The sequence below is a fragment of the Anas platyrhynchos genome, chromosome 15 (assembly GCF_047663525.1).
Source record: "Anas platyrhynchos isolate ZD024472 breed Pekin duck chromosome 15, IASCAAS_PekinDuck_T2T, whole genome shotgun sequence".
Lineage (NCBI taxonomy): Eukaryota > Metazoa > Chordata > Aves > Anseriformes > Anatidae > Anas > Anas platyrhynchos.
In genome coordinates this window covers 9,586,618-9,605,615 of record NC_092601.1, presented here as the reverse complement: position 1 = coordinate 9,605,615, position 18,998 = coordinate 9,586,618, and the positions used below count along the sequence as shown (strand labels likewise).

Here is an 18,998-nt window from a genome sequence, read left to right as displayed (position 1 = left end):
CTGTCCCAGCTCCATGCCGTTCCCTCCTGGTTCTGTTGCTGTCCCCTCGTGAGGGAGCTGCAGGCTGCCATGAGGCCTCCCCTCAGCCTGCTCTGCTCTGGGCTGAACAAACCCAGAGACCTCAGCCCCTCCTCACACACCCTCCAGGCCCTTTAACAGCTTTGCTGCCATCCTTTGGGCACTCTCTAATGTTTTCTATACCCTTACATTGTAGCGCCTATATTCAACTTCACGTGTTCCTGGACCTAATACTAAATACAGAGATGAGGAGCTAAAGTGCCATGTGCTTCACAATCCATAACACATTGCAGCCCTCCAATTGCTAGAGCTTAATGTTAGAAAAGAGGTGACAAAGGGAAACCAAAAAGATTACGTTAGTGCAGCCTAAGAAAATCTGTATCAAGTGGATCATATTTTTTTTTAAGTCATCCATTTGTGGACTACAGTTCAACTATGCATATACCAGGAAAGAAAGAATGAATGCATCAGCAGGTAAGAACCCAAACAAGCAGTGTTCAATGCAGAAGGGCACTGTACAAAACCCATGGGCACAAGCAAACAGCAAGCAGTGTATATCACATCTATTCTGGCCCCTCTGCTCTGCTGTGTACTTTATATAAAGCAGACAGATTTGCCTTTAAGCAGTTGTGTGCATCCACATGGTATTTACTAAGTTCAGAAGCTCCGTGAAAACGGTAAACACAGCAATGATGAGCTCAGCATGAAGGGCTAAGCCAAGTCAGCAAGCTTTGAAGGTAAGCCAGTAATCCTGCATTTTGTTCCTTACGTGATCACCAAAGCGTGTTCATAAAGGGAGGAGCCAGTTAGTTCCCCAGTAGTTCCCAGAGCAATCCATTAAGTAATGAATTAATGAACTGATCAAGCGCAGAGCCAGTGGGAAGGAGGGAGCCTCACCTCCTACAGGTGTCTGCAGGACGCCTTCCCACACCTCACCCAGACCCACAGGTCTACCGTGGCAGATCTGAATTCAAATTTCACTACTCTAAAGAAGAAATGTGTCAGTGTTCAGGTGACCTTTAAGAGGCTGCTTTCTGGTTTTGGTTTTTGAATATATCTTCCCCCATCTGTGGCAGATCTGCTGAGGGGCTCCTGCTGGCTCATGCTGCCCGTTAACAGTCACAACTCTGCAGTTTAAGTGGGAAGGGTCTGGACAAGCCTAAAAGCCCCAATCCTTCAGTTGGTGCTGGCAGAAGCCACTCCATAGCTGTGGCTGGGAGTCAACTTTAATAGCATCCCATCCAACTGTAATTGAAGCCACAATTACATTTTTGATATAGAAAATACATTTCCAAGTACCATATACATGATACAACTACTGTTGTTTATAATTGATATCTTCATATTACCTTAGATTTTTCCTATTAAATCTAATGAAATTAGGAGCTATGAAATTATACAGCAAAATCTGATCTGAATTTAGATCACTGACTTGAAAAAGTGGCACTTAGAGTCACATATAACGTTACACACATGCTAAACTCAACATTTTTATTTTAAATTATAAAGCTTACAGCAAGTGAATTGAAATGCTGCTGCAAAAGGTGAATACATTTGTACATGACATAAGAGTGAGACCAGCTCAGAGAGGCAGGTGGCCCTCTAACAACGTGGAATTATATATAACATCCACTACTGCCACGGAGAGAAGTACAAGTGAATCACCAACCACCAGAAAAATTTATAGCAGGGAAATACCTGCCTTCCCACCTGTTTCTTTGAGTTCCTTTGTGCAATTAAAATGCAAGCTTTGTTTTAAATAGCTATATGTTAAAATCCTTCGATTAGAACTAAGGGTTTGTTAAATAGAATGAGAACTAGGAAAATAACTGAGAACTGAAGCAGCCCATCAAGTTAGCTCCAAAACACATTTTTCTTGTCCAAACAATTTTATTTTAAATGCTGAGGTCCCCAAGTTATTTTGTGGTTCCATGTGGTTAATCAAATGCAAGAGAGAACTCTGGGTGACCTTCACATGAATTTCTGATGAACCACTGTATTTTTTTCTTAAAGTCATAACATTCTGTTATCAATTGTGAAAAGAACAAAAAATAGTCAGTAGGTGTAGAATTGTTTAATAATTGGGAAAATTATGCTATTCTAGAATATTATCTTCAGAAAGTCAGTGCATCCTTTCTAGGGCAAAAGAGACAAAAATCAACAGAAATCTGAATAAACTCTTAAAACATTAACGATCTTAAAATCTACATAAAATGCATTCAGTTATTTTAAAGTAAGTAATTTGAAGTTAGATTATTTTTTTCTTCATCAGCCTGTAATTTCAGACTATTGGACATAGCTGTTGCTAAAAGCACTCAGGAATTTGTGCAGGGTGATTATATTAATTAATAAGTAACTATTTTTCTGGAATGAGAAATGACTGGTAACTTCGCCACCTGCTTCATAAGCAACAAAAGGAGAAGGTGCATGCACAGAGTCACTGCTTTTACTTCCTAATTAATCTTACCACTATCTTCAATTTTTGCCTTTACTTATAATCTGTTTAACAATATAATACTAGCATTTTTTAAACCAGGGTACATAGAAAATTAGGCACAGGTGACTCCAAAATATGAAAGGAATCTCCACGTAATTTTTATAAAACTTCTAGTAAACACTACAAATTAGTTTAGGAATGCTAGATTTGCAGAATAGCAGAAAATAGTAAAAATATTACATACATGAAATAAATCTTCCTGGACAAATTCTGAACTGCATATTTGGCATATGTAACTTATGTAATTTGCAGTTAGAGGTGAGCTCTTCATGCTTTTTCTAGAGTTTTTGTTGTGGTGGTGGTTTTTTGTTTGTTTAAGTAATCAAATGAATTATCTCCTCCACATGCAGAAAGCAGAGAAGGGAAAATGAAGAAAAAAGCAATCACCCCGTAAGTGCTGCTATTGGTCAAAAAACACTCTACAGTTCATCTAACTAAGATGTGAAGTAGAGATAACATTTACTAACCTTTTTTAAATTGTTCTATAAAGACTGCTACTAACCAGAGATCATTTCACACAGCACAGACAAACAGCTCTCTAGGGTAAAACAGAGCAGCTGTTTAATGAAGCACAGCAATACAACATAACACAATTTTACTTCAGGAGCAAGCCTGGGGGAAGGGAAAAAAAAGCAGCAATTTTCAAATTTTTCTTCTTTTTAAGAACAATGTAAATAGTCAAGGAATTATTGGAGGTTTGGTCAAGACACTTGCCCTAATAGTTGCATTAGGGCAGAAAAACCTAGACATTATGTGGATGGTTCCCCCCCCACACACATTTTTTTACCTGGAAAACAGCAATTTCAGCAAGCATTTCCCCACACATTTGTACTCTGCTAGGCCATAACTTTGACAACATTAAAGAAAAAATTTCACCAAATCGATGACTTCTAGTGCAATTTAGCTACTTCCACTCTATTGAACTGGATTGTTCTGGCTTGCTTAACTTAAAATCTTACAGCAATGTAGCTCAAGGTAACATACCTCCTTGTACTACATTAGTTTCAAATTCACTACCAACTTGGAGAACGACATCAAATAAGAGAGATGGCAAGGAAATTCTTTCCAAATGAAGTCCTATAAAGTAACACTATGAACAGCATTATTTGCGTCACAATATGTTGATAAAATCCTTAAAAGATCTCCCTAAAAAACTTCTTCCCTGAACAGACTCCAGTCAAGGACACTTACCCTAGAGCTGATCTTATCCAAAGGCAGCTGGTCTCAGGTAAGTTAGTTGTCTTTTAATACTGCTACATTTGTTTGTCTTTCTATTTGAATACCTATTCCAGTTCAAATTTCCAGTTCCCTCAGCACTTCTATTTAATGTTGCCACATTATATAGCAGTTCACCATCACTGACGTATTACAAATTATCTTTTAGGAAGCATACAAAGAAAAGCACTGAAGGATGCTTCTTCACATATGAAATGAACACTCACATGATTGAGTTCCTTCAAGCTGCGCATCATACATCCATGCAGAATTCAGATTCTACCGAGTTTGGATGCCAATAGTTATAATTAATTTTAGCATTATTGTAATACCCCAGGCTCCTAACAAGTCTCTGAAAATCACATATAAATAAGTCATACAAGACCTTTCTTCAGGCACAGATTAACCTCTCTCTCAAACTGTTTCAGGATCCTTTACTTGAGTGAGTTAAAGTGTACTAGTATATAAACTAAGGTTTACATACAGAGTCGTTTTATTTAAATGAACTAGAGCTTTTTTCTTCCTGTTTGGTATTAATGCTTACAGTAATATTTTAGAATAAAGATTTCCACTCTCAGCAGTCAGCAGCACAGAGATGAAGGAACAAAGAAGGGAAACTCAACATCATCTATTTTGTATAAGGATGTAAGTAGAATAGGCATTAATTCTCTCTTCCTTCTTCACATCCCAAAATCTATATGGAAAGGGATATAGAGGTATTTACAGAAACAGCAAAATTGTAACTTTTAGGGTCTTTTTTGTCATTGTCCACAAAGGGCATCACCTAAATGCTTTACCAAAATTTAAAAGATTATTCATCAGTATACACAAGGAGTACAGCAAACAAGATATTGGCATTTTCTTAATTTACACTTGCAGACCTTTAAAGACTCAGCTACACATCCAGCAGCTGAAGACTATGGAAGTCAGAATGCAACTGGAGCCAGGTAGTTACCAGCTGAGGAGTGGCCCCCCATTATTAATAGGACCGGTAAAATACAAATATTTTTACTCTTGTCATGCCTGGGAAATGTGAACTGCACAGAAAACTAAGATGAAAGAACAGGACAGCAAAACCAGAAACTTCCAAAGGGAAGTTGGAGTCAGATCCATGCCTGATGTTTTCCATGTTGTGGGAAAAAAAAATAGACACTGGGCTCTAAACCAGCTGAAGGCTCAGAGCAGAAGTAGCAGCTATTACTACTTCTGCCAGTGACTCTTTCATTAGACTTTCATTAGACAGACAACACAGAACAGGTTTGTGACCTCTGCTTTAAGATGCAGAGCATCTTTTCAATCTGTGTACCACTTATGACATGTTTTCAACTTGCATTATTTAACTTCTATTTCACTAAGTTGTAGCCAAATATCAAAGCAGTACAGCTCAGAGGCTGTCAGGTCACCAGCCCAAGTTTTTGCATAGGAACTGTCAGGTCACCAGCCCACCACTTTTGCACAGAAACTCAGAGCTCTTCTGATTTTGCCTACAGTCTTGCAAGCAGAACAAGCAGGTCTTCAAAGACAAGAAGAAAACAGTGGCAAAGCAAACTGATTTTTTCCACATAGAAAAGAGTAGGCTCCAGCCAGAAAACACGAGCATACAGTGAAGATTTTAAAGCAAACATCAATAGCAAGAGGTGATATGGTACATTATAACCAAAACACTGCAGCAGTTTTGCAGGGCACATGGCATGCCATATAGACCAATTTTATTCTTAGTATTTTAAATGAGAAACACAACCATATGACCCTTCTCAGTTACAGCTTTGACAAACCCAAGGTTTCCTTTTCATCTTCTTCAGTCTCCTCCTCTCTATTTCACCCACCATGCCTTCTTTCCAAGAAACATTAAAAAGGGGAAAATCTACGTTTGTTTTCCTTTGTTAAGACAATCCTCTTTTCACGTGCTTTGACATGCCACGCTAGAGTTTGGCAGGAAGCCCTCATAGTCATACCTGCTGCATTTAGTAAGTTATCCACAGTCATCTAGTGTATTCATCATTTTAAAGTAAAATCAAAGTATTACTTCATCCACTTAACACAAGTTTGCAGAAATCCCTCAGGATGCCTCCACCAAAAGTCAGCTATAAGGATCAGCCTAGTACTGAGCATGACTCTCACTCAGTCTGGGCTCCAGGAAACAAGCTACCGAGCTGAGAGCAGGAAGACACTTCTGTTTCAGAAGCCTCTTCTACTGCTGCTCTGTTCAGAACACCAGAAAAAGTTGTTCATTTTATGGAGAGACAGAGGGGCAGAGAGGAGATGTAAAGTAACAGAGGGAGATCTAGGATTCTCCATAAGTTGGGCACAACCCAAGCTACCAAAAGCAGATGTCAAAGGCAGACCTGCTGTCAGCCAGAGGTATAAAGAAAAAGATTCTTGCTAATATATATGAGTATCACTGACGCTAAACAAATGTTCCTGAGTTTGCAGTGTATTTTGTTCAGTGGAGTCACATTTCAAATTAACTTGACTGCAGAGAGTGAGGTATATTCAAAGGGAAGAGAACATGGTGTTTCTTTGTTGTTTTTACATCTTTGTATGTTGGTATTAGTAATCCTGCTGTGAGATTTATATCTGCGATCTGATGAGGCATGTTTTAGCCTACAATTATAACTGAAAACAACATAGCAGCTCAGCAGTAAATGCATTTTCCAACAGCAAAGAAAATCTTATTTGTAGTTTGTGTCAAACACCTACCACTCAAAAAGCATTCAGTGGGACTCTGCCTCTGGGTACAGGACACTTGGGAAGATCAAGCAGGGCTTTGAGGGTTTTTGTTTTTTAAGGAAAATTTTTTCCCACTAGTAGTAGGATTCTATTCTGTAGTGACTGCACATCCCAGTTAACACTGTCTCTGTGAAACTGGTTTGTGGTAATCTCCCTAAAGGCACTGGATACAATGGATGCAGTGCACTGCACTGTGGGGTACACACATGCTGGTTTCTGACAGTCCTGTTGGGGGTCACAGATTATCACTTGGGGGAAGCACATTGCCAGTTTTCTCATTCACTGCTCTGGACCCCACATTTCTCTTTGCACCAACAAATGTTAATCCTAAACAAAACTGCAACTGCAATAATCTGCATTCAGGCCAGGCTACAGACAAGTGGGAATAGATGAATTCCCATAGTAGGAACTCGGATTAAACTTTCAGCAATGATTTATGAAGTGAACTATTATGTCAATTGCTGGCTACATTCCCATTCCAACAAAACCATATTTTTGATGGCCTCACAAAATAAGATCTGCTTTATAAATACATACATATATAAGCAGGTAAGCTACTCTTAAGTGATCAAACCAAGGAATAGAGTCCAAGCACCCAGTCAAAACTCCTAAGAAAATACATTGCTAATAACAAACAATCTCAAGTTAGGTTCACATGACTGTTTAGGCTAGTCTCAAATTCCCAGGGGTATTGTATGCACATGCAAAATTCTCAGAACGAGAATCCAGTACTTTGGCTCTGTCTCTCCAGGAAGCCTGAACCATGAGACCAGAATTTCTGACACCCCACGTAATATCACAAAGATGCAGATGGAGGGGGAGATGGGACAAGGAAACGGAAAGTCATAAAATACAAGTACACACATTTTCTGATTTCACTTTATTTTTAACAAGAGTCTAGCAGGCAAACCACAGCTGCCATTCTGACAATCCTCAGAGGCAGCAAGTTGTAGTGTTTGCAAGCAACATTCTCCTTCCTTTCCACCACAGTCGAGCCAGTGAGTACAAACACTTGCAAATAATTTGATTTCATCTGCACTGAATACATGTTCTGCAGTGCTGCTGCTGAGTTCAGTCTTATTACATTAAAATGGTTTGTAGTTACTCAATCTCTCTTTCTTTAATAGAAGATCATCACGCAGAGTTGTGATGTTGTGGAAGGGAAAGGAATTGAAAGTGAAAAGGAACCGTCAGCTCAGAAGTGTCCCCTTATGGGGGCAGTCAAATACACAAGTTGGGATGCAAATGCATCATGCCCAGTACCACACATCTAGTGCAATTACTCAGAAGATTTTCTCTGCAGACACAATCATAGTTTTCTCTCCCTACTGCCCAACAAGGCAGCATGACTGAATATAAAAGCAAAAGAGTAATTTAAAAAAGACACATTCTGAATTCAAGCTCACCTTGTGTCTCTTATAGCATACTGATGAAGTAGTGACGGTTTCAAAGATCAAGCAGTATGTCAGCCATCCAAAACCACGTTTTCATCTAGGTTATTTCATTCACATACACACCACCCTTCGTAACACTTTCAAATGAGCTAGCAGGGCTAGGTAGGGGACCCTACATCACAACAGAAACAGCTTCACATAAGAAAGTGAAACAGACTGATTTACCTGGACAGCAAGTGTGCTGTGTGCTAAAATGTCCTCCCACCCTACTGCCTTCCAAAAGGCTCAGAAAACATTCATGTGCACTTCCTTTATCCCTCTTCCTACGGCTGCCAGAAAAATCCAGTTATTTTTTGAAAGATGCATCTTCTCCAGTCATAATAAAATTTTATAAATTTTGTCAACATTGCTACTTACTGTACTAGTCAAAATGTAAGAAAAACCTTGCCCATTGAAGTTGCCCAAAAGAACAGAATCTACAGCAAAACAATAGTATGGCAGAACAAGGATGGCTCACACTGGTAGCAGGTCATGCATACAGGAAAACCTTCAGCCAGATCTAGTCAAATTAGAAGACAAGTTGCTGCATTATCAATGTCCATGTGCATGTTCTATGAATCACAGGTAGTTTAAAATCAGTGTCACTGTGTGGAACTCACTCTGCTTGCTCCTATTCCCAATTCTCCAGGCAATTTATCGTCCACATCCTGTATCATATATTGTCAAGTATCCATGTGCCGGAACAGTCATCCACACACAGAAGAGGAAAGAAAACACCTGCTAGGTTATGTATTCTGTCCATTATGAGGTCTACAAGTCTATTCATTAACATCACAAAGTGATGTTAATAAAAATGATTAACATCTAAATGTTAATAACATTTCTAAAATACTAAAATATTGAAAAAGTTACACTGCCAAACACACATTGACAAGAAAAATCTGAGTTACAGATGACTCACTTGGGTGCAGTGCTCACTCACAGAGAAGGCAGTGAAGTTCAGTGAGTGACCTCTTTCTGTAGCACTAGGATTCACAGCAATGAGAAAGGATTTTGGCTAAAAAAAAAAAAAAAAAAGATACTGCTCACTGACAGAGGCAAGTGTATAAAGTCTTAGTTTTAAATAACATTTCATCAACAAAACATACGCATCAATGTACAAAACCTAAGAGGATTAAGAAAAAGAAAGTTAGCAATACCACATCTAAAAAGTTCTCAAAATGATACTGTTGCTCTTGTGCCTTGTAGTTTCAGATCTTGTTAAAGAAATTGTCATTATTTGCCTTCTGGAAGTAGTTTAACTGTGGGGAAGCACACTGATAAGCTATGTATGCTTTAGCAAATCATTTGATACAACAGTACCTAACTAGGAAGACAAAGCAGCTAGTCAAGAATTCCATGTATCTATTTAGATTTATGTGTTTAGATTTAGATTACTTCAAACTCAGTTTAATCTCATCCCTTGGACTGAATCATATTTGTGATGGGGACATTCAAAGCTGTTCCAGCAGCTAGTCCTTGGTTTGGACTCTTACGTCTCCATCAGATGTCAAAGCTGAGCTGCTGCGCACCTGGAACAGTATTTATTTTTGAAATAAATGAAACATGAATCTAGTACAAGCACACCAGAACTGCTCTGCAGATGAAGCCAACATTCAGCACACGCTGGAGAAATTCCAGAAAAGATGATAGTGCACTATAAGGAGAAAATGTTATTATCCAGCTCACATATGGAGTGGTTTTTACTACTAGCTAATCAAGATCTGTTATTTTATGCTGTATACAAAAATTTCGCATACACAAGGAGTTGACTGCTCAATATCTGCCTTATATTGAAAACACTCTGAAGTATGTCACTGATTAAGAAATCACTAATTTAAATATTAAGACTTCACACTGACTTTCTCATTTGAGACAAGAGTCTTGGGCCATGGTATGCCAAATATCAATCAGAAAGTTATCACAATCACATATGTAGTTTCTTTTTCAGTAACAAACTCTACACCTTCATTTGCTCTCTGTATTTCTGATTGTGATCTTGTGCCAACCAATATAAACATTCCAGTCTAATTCTTAAAAAAAAAAAAAAAAAAAAAAAAAAAAAAAAAAAAAAAAAGTGAAGGCTATTCTCAGCATCCGTTGAAATTAAATGGCCTAAAATAGTTCACAAAAAAAAAAAAAAAGCAAGGCAGACTCACTGGTTGGGAATAATTTTAAACACTTCAACATCAAGAAGTGAGCAAAGAAGAATGCGAGTAATAAAACTGTATGTGCAGTCCAAAGCCAGACTGGAACTGTGGTCATATCTGTGTACACATAATGGTGGAACATTGTCCTCAGGGGGTGCACTCCAAGCAGCCTGTCCCCCATATTAATGACAGCAAATGGCTGTAGGCTCTCACCCACTCCCTTACTGTCAGAAGTTGCATTAGGAATAGATACAGGATTTGGAACTTCATTGCCACCTCAAATTCAAGTAATTCAAGATTTAGAGCTTTAAGATGTGTTGCACGCAGCAGGTGAATGCCTTTTAAAATGCCTGATTTACTTTCCTGTGCAGCTCAAGCTGTGTCAGGTATCCCAAGCTGTCTTAGGATATCTTTGGAGGGAGCACAAGAAGAGCCATCTGAGCACCCTATGGAAGATCCAGAAGCTGCTGACAGACAGCCATCTACAAGAACTGTTTTGTTTTGGTTTTTTTGTTCCCCTCTGCCCCCCACTTAAGTGCTTATTCCTGTAACCAAATTTTTATGCACTGCCATTCTGCTGCATATTTTTCTTCACTTGGGTGTTTTCTCAGCCTCTTTCAGACACTCCTCAGCTCTTAGCCTTTCTGTGGAGCCTGCATAAACTCAGCATGGTTACTGTGTTTCTTATCAAATATACAAGCCTGTGATTTTTCACCTAATTCCTCAATAGTATTTATCAGTCACTGAAGAAGTCTGATATCTGCACTTAACACAAGAATATATAAATAAATAATAACAATACAGCAGTTTGAGGCTTTCCCATGGTATTTCAGACAAACTAAACTGAGAAACAGCAACAGTCCTCAATCTGAAGAAGCTCATAAATCTCTGCGTTTGGTAAAAGTCGATATTTTAAGAGTGTAGGGAAGCATTGAGGTTTTCAAGCCCCACCAGGGAATTTAGCCACCTAACAGCCACTGAAGCTAAAGATAATTGCCTGCCCAAATACCTTAGCCTTTTATTTTTTTTCCTTCCAAACAACCATCCCTAAACCCTGAGCTCAACCCTGCTGCTTTACTCAGCAAAACAGAACAATTGATCTCGAAGGACTCATACCCAAAGCCCTCAGCAATCATTCACTGCTCAGCTGCATAATAAAGGTCTTCACTTCTCTGTTGCAGACAAGCTACCTGCCGCAGCAGCAGGCTGGGCTTAACTTCTGGGCTTTCAGAGTTCCAGCACACTCAGCCTGCCTGCAAACAATTTACCAGCAATATAAATAAGTGATGGTGGACAGGCCAAGCCTGACAGAGGCTCCTGGCAAGTGACTGATGAATCGTGCCCCCAGGTGAGGAGAGGCAGCCGATACAAATGATGCTTTTGAACAATTTGTTTGCTGCTGCACTACTTTGTGGGCTACAGATTAGTTGAGGAGGACCTGTCGCACAGCAGACCTGGTAGTGGTGACACACTGTATGAAGACCAAGCTCTTTGCACAGGGGGTAACATGACTTTCTGTCTCTACAGCACTGGGTCGGAAGGAAGAAAGAAAAGCACAGACAGTACAGTTCAACAGCAAGAAAGTGTGAGGCAATTCCCATTCAGTAAGGCCGTGACAGCTCCCAGCTCCTCTGCAGTTACAAGTGCCCCTGTACTGACTGCACAGACATCCCATAGCCTGAAACATGCACCAGAACTGCCCCCTACATTTGGCATCAAATAAGCCACTGCCACTTTTCCATTTGTGGAGTAAAACTTCCTCAGTTGCAACAGAAAGATTAAAGATGCTGTTTTCAGCAGGTGCCGCTGGTGGATTTACCAGTGACCCCCTCCTCTCGGTGTCCTTCTGCAGGAACACTTGGGGACAGCTGCCCATCCATCTCCCTGTTAATTTTATGAGAAAAAGTGAGAAGAGTGACCACATAATGGTGTCAGCAAACACTTCATTTCATAAACTCATCAATTCCGTATGCAAGCCCTGAGAGCTTGTGTTTATAGCTGGTGGCTGCTGAAACCGGGGATTTGCTGCGAAGCTGTGGCACTGGTGCCTAGTGCGTACCTCTGCAGAAGTCACACACAAACTCTCTGATTCAGGCAGAGATGCACAGCAAGTTGATTCTCTGCCTCATTTCACATGAGCAGCAATTTACATAAAGAGGATACAGTCAGAATTGTCCACTTGTAAACCAATCTAAATAACAGCAATGACATGCTGGGGAGGGGGGCAGTAGCACGCTTGAGGTGTTTGTAAGACACACATTCTGCCTATTACACTAAAACAGCCTGAGCTTTTCATCTTTCACCAAAATACTCCAGTTTATGACTCAGTTTTTCCCTCCATATGGGCTGCAAGAATGGGGGCAGTTTACAGAAAATGTAAGTGAAGGAACCTCACAAGAGAAATGCATCATAATCGAGGAAAAAACATTATTTGAGCTTGGATTCTCGCCCCCATATAAACATAGTTCATTCTCAACAAGCACAGATTCAGTTGTGGAAACTGCTCTTTTGTTCCTGCCAAACACTCAAACAAAAACTCACTGGGGAAAGTTTTAACTAGCGCTCTCCACGCATGCACATTCGGCAAAGTATCCGTCCCCATTCTCTGAGCACAAAAAGCGCTTTTTGGAAACAGCTGTAAGTGCCGCCGCCTCATCTGGTACTGCTGGAGCCATTTATCTGTGCTCTCGCAGGAAGGAGAGAGCTCGCTCACAGAATATTAAGACCATTAGCCTGCAACAAAGGAGCCAAAGAGATTCTCAGATGCCTTGTGATGAAGTTGTTCAATGGCTACATCCTTACTGACTTTTTTTCCCAACTTAACTTGAAACTGAAGATGGGACAGAGCAAAACTGAAACACATTAGAGTGAAAACAATAGGACATCCTGTGAGGAACAGTGTGCTGTACAACCACTGTGTATCATCAGGAACTATGGGCAGGTGGCAAGGCAACTGACCCCATATGGAAAGCTCAGATAGAGAATAAACTCTTAAAGCATACCACCACCACCTGAGGGCTGCAAAGATAGGAAGACAAATCCAGCAGTATGTGCTCTGTGTAAGGAAGCATTTGTATGGGAGCATAAGAAACATGAACACTCCTAGGGCAGAGCCAGGATACACCCTGCGCCTTTACAGGAGATCCCAGCATCCATTGAACTAGCCACTGCTAGAGCATGCCTTTGATAAAGAGGAATGCCTGAAATCCCTAGAAAAATGTTGCTCCAGCGAGTACCTTTATAAAAGCCTACTGCCATTGACATCAGTGTGAAGATTCCTGCTAATACCTATCACTTGGCTTAAATTCCTTTACACGTAGGGTGGTGAACAGACCATTAACTAGGCAGACAAGAGACAGTCTGAGTATTTGAAGCGTGCATCTGTTTCTAGTTCCCTCAGGTTGACAATGGCATAAAACTCCAAAATTTTAGGGAGGAAAAAAAACACTCCTTATGTCAGATATTCTAGAAAGTGCTCCTGGGCACTAACCTTACACAAGAACTAAGGTCACTGCTAGAATTCAAGTTTCCATCTTTTAAGTGACAACCTGTCACAAATCCTTTGTCCCAGCAGGGACAGAAACAGTCCTGGTCTAAACCAAAAGAAAGAGACTCACCACTGCAAAGCTGTGATCGTCACTGCCATGCACACACCACAGCTAGGAGGGTTTCACCACTGGGAGTGACAATGAAAACACAAACTTCTCAGTGCTCATTTGTCCTCAGTAAGCTATTTAGCTTGCTTCCAGTGTTTTGAGTAACACCTGACTTCTTCATAAAAACTTTAACTAAGCAAAGCACCAATTCATTTCTTTACCTCTTCTCTCCTGGGAAGAGAACTATTTCCTAGATTTTTAATCCTGGATTTTGTCCAAGAAATTTTGCAGAGATAGGAGGCAGAAATGCTGTTTCCACTTCTCTTCTTGGAACAGGATTCAATTTTCTACAGCAAATATATACACATACACACACACAGAAAATTCTTCCTTTTCCTCGTCAAAGATTTTTTTTCTGCTGCCACTACTAAGCCCGTGTAAGAAATATCCCTTTCAATTAAGTTCAATCTTGGTATGTGGCTCTGTTGAGAAAACACTGCCTCTGCAAGCCTTTAAGAAATACAGCTCTCACTGTCTCAAGATATATTAAAAGGTAACATCTGAGAGTGAAGAAGCGAAGGAATCATATATGCACTTAGTGGGTTTTTGGTTCTCTGCCTCCCACTTTTCCAGTGCAAAGATTTTAGTATTCCCTTCTGGCATTTTGTTATGGTGGTGACAAATAGCTTACAGAATCATACCACAGTTACGGGCATTCTTCTGTCTGTTCTTAGTGTGGGTCAGGAAGACAAGTAAGTTATTGTTGCCCACTTAATAGTTCATGTTTTTGTAACAAGGATACAAGAGGACTTAGGGTTGTCAACATGTTTGTCTTAAACTCAGAACTGTTTTCTCATAACAGAAAAGTTAGAAAAAAAAAAACTACACAACCCTGAGCACAGTACTTCTATTGCCTTTAAGATGCATTTATTCTGTCCTTTGTCTTTGGCTAACTTCTTCTCTACTCAGTATTTCTTTACTGAAGTAATTAAAAAGCTGGATGCAATTTTGATATTAAAAAGCTTGATTGAAGAGGACATAATCATATGTAAAGAGTTATAATCCAGGGACCGAATGATACAAAGGACAGATGGAATTTGTTTGACATGACAATTTTCTCTTATTGTTCTGGGATTACAACAAACCTGCAGCTAAACTAATTGTGCTATGATGGTTAAGGTTGTGTCAGCACTTTTCTTGTAAACCTCTTTTCCAGTGGATTTATTACTAAATAAAAAGTTTTTCAAGGGCTGAAACCTGGCATTGAAGACTGCATTTATCTTTAGAGACTCTGAAGAAGAAATTCAACTTGGCTTAATGGAAGGAAAGAAAAAAAGATGGTTAGTTTGGGATCCATAACTTTCTGCTGCTAATTTTACCAGCACCATGTATATTCTAAATTTAAAACATGTAGAGAAACATACATTGCTGATGTACCTTTATTTCAATTTAGGAGGAAAGAAAAAAACCCCTATGCAAGTGACCTTCCCAGAGTATGAATTTTTATATGGCATATGTAATGATTTTTTACTGGATATCCAAGACTAGTGCTATAAACAGGTCCAAAACATACCTGTGGTTACACAAAAGACTAAATTGCCTATGAATTACCTAATACATTTTTATTCTTTTTAAATAAAAAACAACTCTTGTGGTATGCATTTATTTCTCAATTGTTCTAATTATACTTAGAGATCTACACTAATTAGAAGCTTATTAAAAATTGTTGTGAGGCAGCAAGCAAAAGCACAAAGTCAGGAAAGAGCTGCCAAAATAGTGGGAAGTATGGAGAGGCACTAACGCTAACTGCAGCATCCCAGGGGATCTGGGATGGCCTAAAGCAGTGGCCTGCCTCCCAGTGGCAAGCTCCCTGCTGCAACCATGTAGGCAAAACCACACACCACTAAAAGGCTGGTCAACAATCCCAAGTACAGAGCAAGCACTAAAACATTTATTCTGGGTTAAGACTGCTGTCTCATCACACAAACTCCTCCTCTAATACATAAAGCAAACTAAATTTAATATAAGGGCGAAGAACCTCAGTCAAAGACCAGACAATGAAACACCTAATAATACATCACCAAGTTATCTGAAGGTTGTTTTTTCTGTATTTCATGGAAACGTTACACGTGGAACTTCAGGAGATGGTCAGAAGAGCAGTATTTATTATTTAAATAATTTGTCAAATCTTCGGGTATTTGACCAATGTTCAAACAGTACTATTGAATCAGATCCCATACAAGCCTCTCATCAACATTTTGTCTGAAGCAGGATTCAAAGCATCATTCAAACTCTCTATTAATGATCTCAGATTTGGCTGGATTTTCTGTTTTCTTTAGTATCACAGCCCTACACTCTCATAGTTGATTTAACAGCCAAGTTGGCTTCTCTGTCACAGGCCCTATCACCAACAAAGGTTGGAGGCTCATTGAGGTCCTTATGGACGCCTGTGCAGTTCAAACATTCCAAGCAGTTCAGAGATAGAAAGCTGGTATATCACTGCACTGAAACACAGGATGAAAGATACTGGCACAGAATACCAATACTTTGGTAGTTAACGAACAAAAAACCCAGCCCACTACCTTTAGTTAGCTCTTCTGGAGCTGCATGCCTTGTGTGTGCCAAGAGGAGTAAAACAAAACAAAATCCATGGGTCAGTAAGTCAACACGAATAGATGAATGAACAACAGATTGGAAACACGGGGGTTCTATTTTAATAAAGGCAGGCCTTTTTAAAGAACTTCAAGTCCAGATCACCAAAGCCATTGTCTCTACTAAATGTTGCTTCAGGATCAGTTTGCATAATGATTTCCAAAACCTGATGCTACTCAGAAGTCAAGAGTCCATGGCCCTGAAAACCACTAGTTTTTAAACAGACAAGACAGAGCTGAAAGTAGTCAGCAGGGCTAGAGCAGATCCAGGCACTCCTAAACGTCAGTATCAGGACTATTGGAGCACAGACTTCTGTGGTTACAGCCCTTAGAATGGTTTTGGTAAAGGCTTTGTACATCCCTTTCTCCTTGGGAAAAATTCCTCCCTGAAAGGTTTCCTTGTATAATTAGGTAAAGCACTGGCCTTTCAACATTTTTCTTCTCTACCTCTTTATTTCCTTGCTGTAAGAGCACATTTGAGAAATAAGAATAAATGTTATAGAGGGACTACTGAGCAGCAATCCCTACCTGAGTAATGCTTCATGTGGAAGTGATTTTACAGAGGCAGACAGTGCCCGTGCTCCCAAGCAAACAACTGGAGCCATGCCACACCACATAGGAGATTAATGCTCTTTATGAAGTGGAAAAAGACTCAGACGAAGCAGACAGTGCTATCGAGAGAAGCGCATTATTTTTGCTTCAGGATGGCATGTCAGAATCCGTAAACCCCTTCCACCTCAAAAGGCATTCAACCTTTACAGTTAGGACATGCGTGCAAGGGTTTGTTCGAATGAAATGTCTCACACTGTCTCTCCTCATCCTTGTTTGCCTGCCTGGTAGGTCTCCTTCCCATTTCAGATCCTTTTGTTATACAGCATCTGCTCCCTATGCTGAATTAAGTTTAGTCCAGCGAGAGTCTGCTCAGTCAAGCTTGGCTCAGCTTCTCAGAAACAGCTTGTTGTACTGTAGTCTTGCACATTTAAAAAGGTGTGTGTACACACTCTTCATTATTTACAGCTTAAAATTAAAATCTATATATATTAAAAATCACCTATTCAAGTAAAGTACTAGAATGCACAACAATTCTCACTTGGCTGTCAGAAAGTTTTTTCCTCCATTTAACTGACAAGCGCTACCAAATTAAATTTGCATAGGAAAAATAAACACTTCTTACTGGAGAGAATAAAATGACAAATGATTCTAATTTGAGATTTTCTTTTAATCTTCAGTAACTATAGTGATTCAATCCCACATTAAACAAGAATTTCTTCTGCACCATACTCCACTGCAACAGCAAATCCTATAATCAGAAGGATGTCGTTTGTAATATGCAGATGAGTTTTCAAATTGTCGTCCCACTGGGCTATGACACAACATCCAGACACTACTGGTACACATTGGAATCTGAGTCCTTGTTCCTCTTACAGGAACCCTACTTAGAGCCACCAGCCTTTGGAACTCATTGCACTGGTAGTATTTAGAAATACAGTAACAATTTATGTGCCCTAAGTTCTCATTACCAAACCGTAGGGAAAAAACAAAACAAAACAAAATCAAAACTGATGTTTGATGTACATGCTGTATATACAACAAAGTAGTGGGAAACTAGCAGAACCTACACATACAGGTATGTTGTAATGCTAGTTTGCACGTACAAGGCCACACTGGATAGTGTTCCCCAGTGACTTACTCCACAGTCTTATTTTTTTTTTTTAAGTCATCCACGTCTCCAAATAGATGCCATTTTGTTTTCAAAATCTCACCATAAGAGAGAGTTTCTATGTTGAAGAGCAAACCATTTTTATATAACAAAGAGAGGAAGAAAAAAAGGGGGCCTTTACATGGCTTATTGGATTTTTCCAATTATTAAGATTATAAACACAGAAGTGTTCCAAAAGCTGAGGGATATGAAATAAATATTATAAAATTCATTCCTGGGAAATATAAAATGGCTCATCTCCAAATCATTTTTAAGATCACAAATAAAAATTAAATAAATACTTGTTAATCTGCATCACAGAACTGCCCCCATGGCTGCCACAACTGCAGACTGTTTAAAGACAGCGTCAGGGAGCAGCAGGACAGGCAGACAGCCCGGAGCTGAGCGTGACAAGGTAGGCACAGGCAGCTCCTCACTGCCACAGGGCACAACCCCACAGTACCTGAGCAAAAAGAGCAGAGCTGGTCAGAAACAGCAGCCAAGGTGAAGCACGCTCCAGTGACTGCCACCCATACCTGTAGCAATGCCACAGGTCTGCATGCAAGTTTCAAAATAGAGTCAAGATCAGGACCAGCAAGATAAGTGGGCCAACACAGGCAACAAAACTCAAGCAAGTACACCAAGATGGAGCTTAAAAGCAGCTCCCAAGGAAAAGGGGGAGGTCCCCAAAGGCTTCAGCGTTCTCTTCTCACAGCACTCTGAACCAATGTTACACAGCTGCAACCCATGAAAGCTGGCTTGGAGTACAGGCAGCCAAACCCTTAGGATAGGGGAGGGGGCTGCACCTAGGGCCCGACACCTACCAATGGAAAGTAAATGTGTAACAAAATCCACCTGAAGTCGGCAGCACCAGGTCATAGCCAAAGCACTGACCAGTACATCCACATATGTCTGGTTTCAGCTGGCCTAGAGTTAAGTTTCCCCCTAGCAGCTGGTGAGGTGCTGTGCTGTGGATTTAGGGTGAGACCAATGCTGAGAGCACAGTGAT

General features: G+C 39.9%; 1 protein-coding gene across 1 annotated transcript in view; it reads right to left on the bottom strand.

Annotated features, from left to right (window-relative positions):
* LOC101800169 (uncharacterized) overlaps positions 1–18,740 on the bottom strand; it is a 421,465-nt gene extending 402,725 nt beyond the window's left edge. The window contains exons 1-2 of the mRNA XM_072023988.1: positions 18,526–18,740; positions 8,816–8,911 (exon numbers count right to left, since the gene is read on the bottom strand). The gene's annotated coding sequence lies outside the window, so the exon portion shown is untranslated. The remainder of the gene's footprint in view (positions 1–8,815; positions 8,912–18,525) is intronic.
* Between the last annotated feature and the right edge of the window lie 258 nt (positions 18,741–18,998).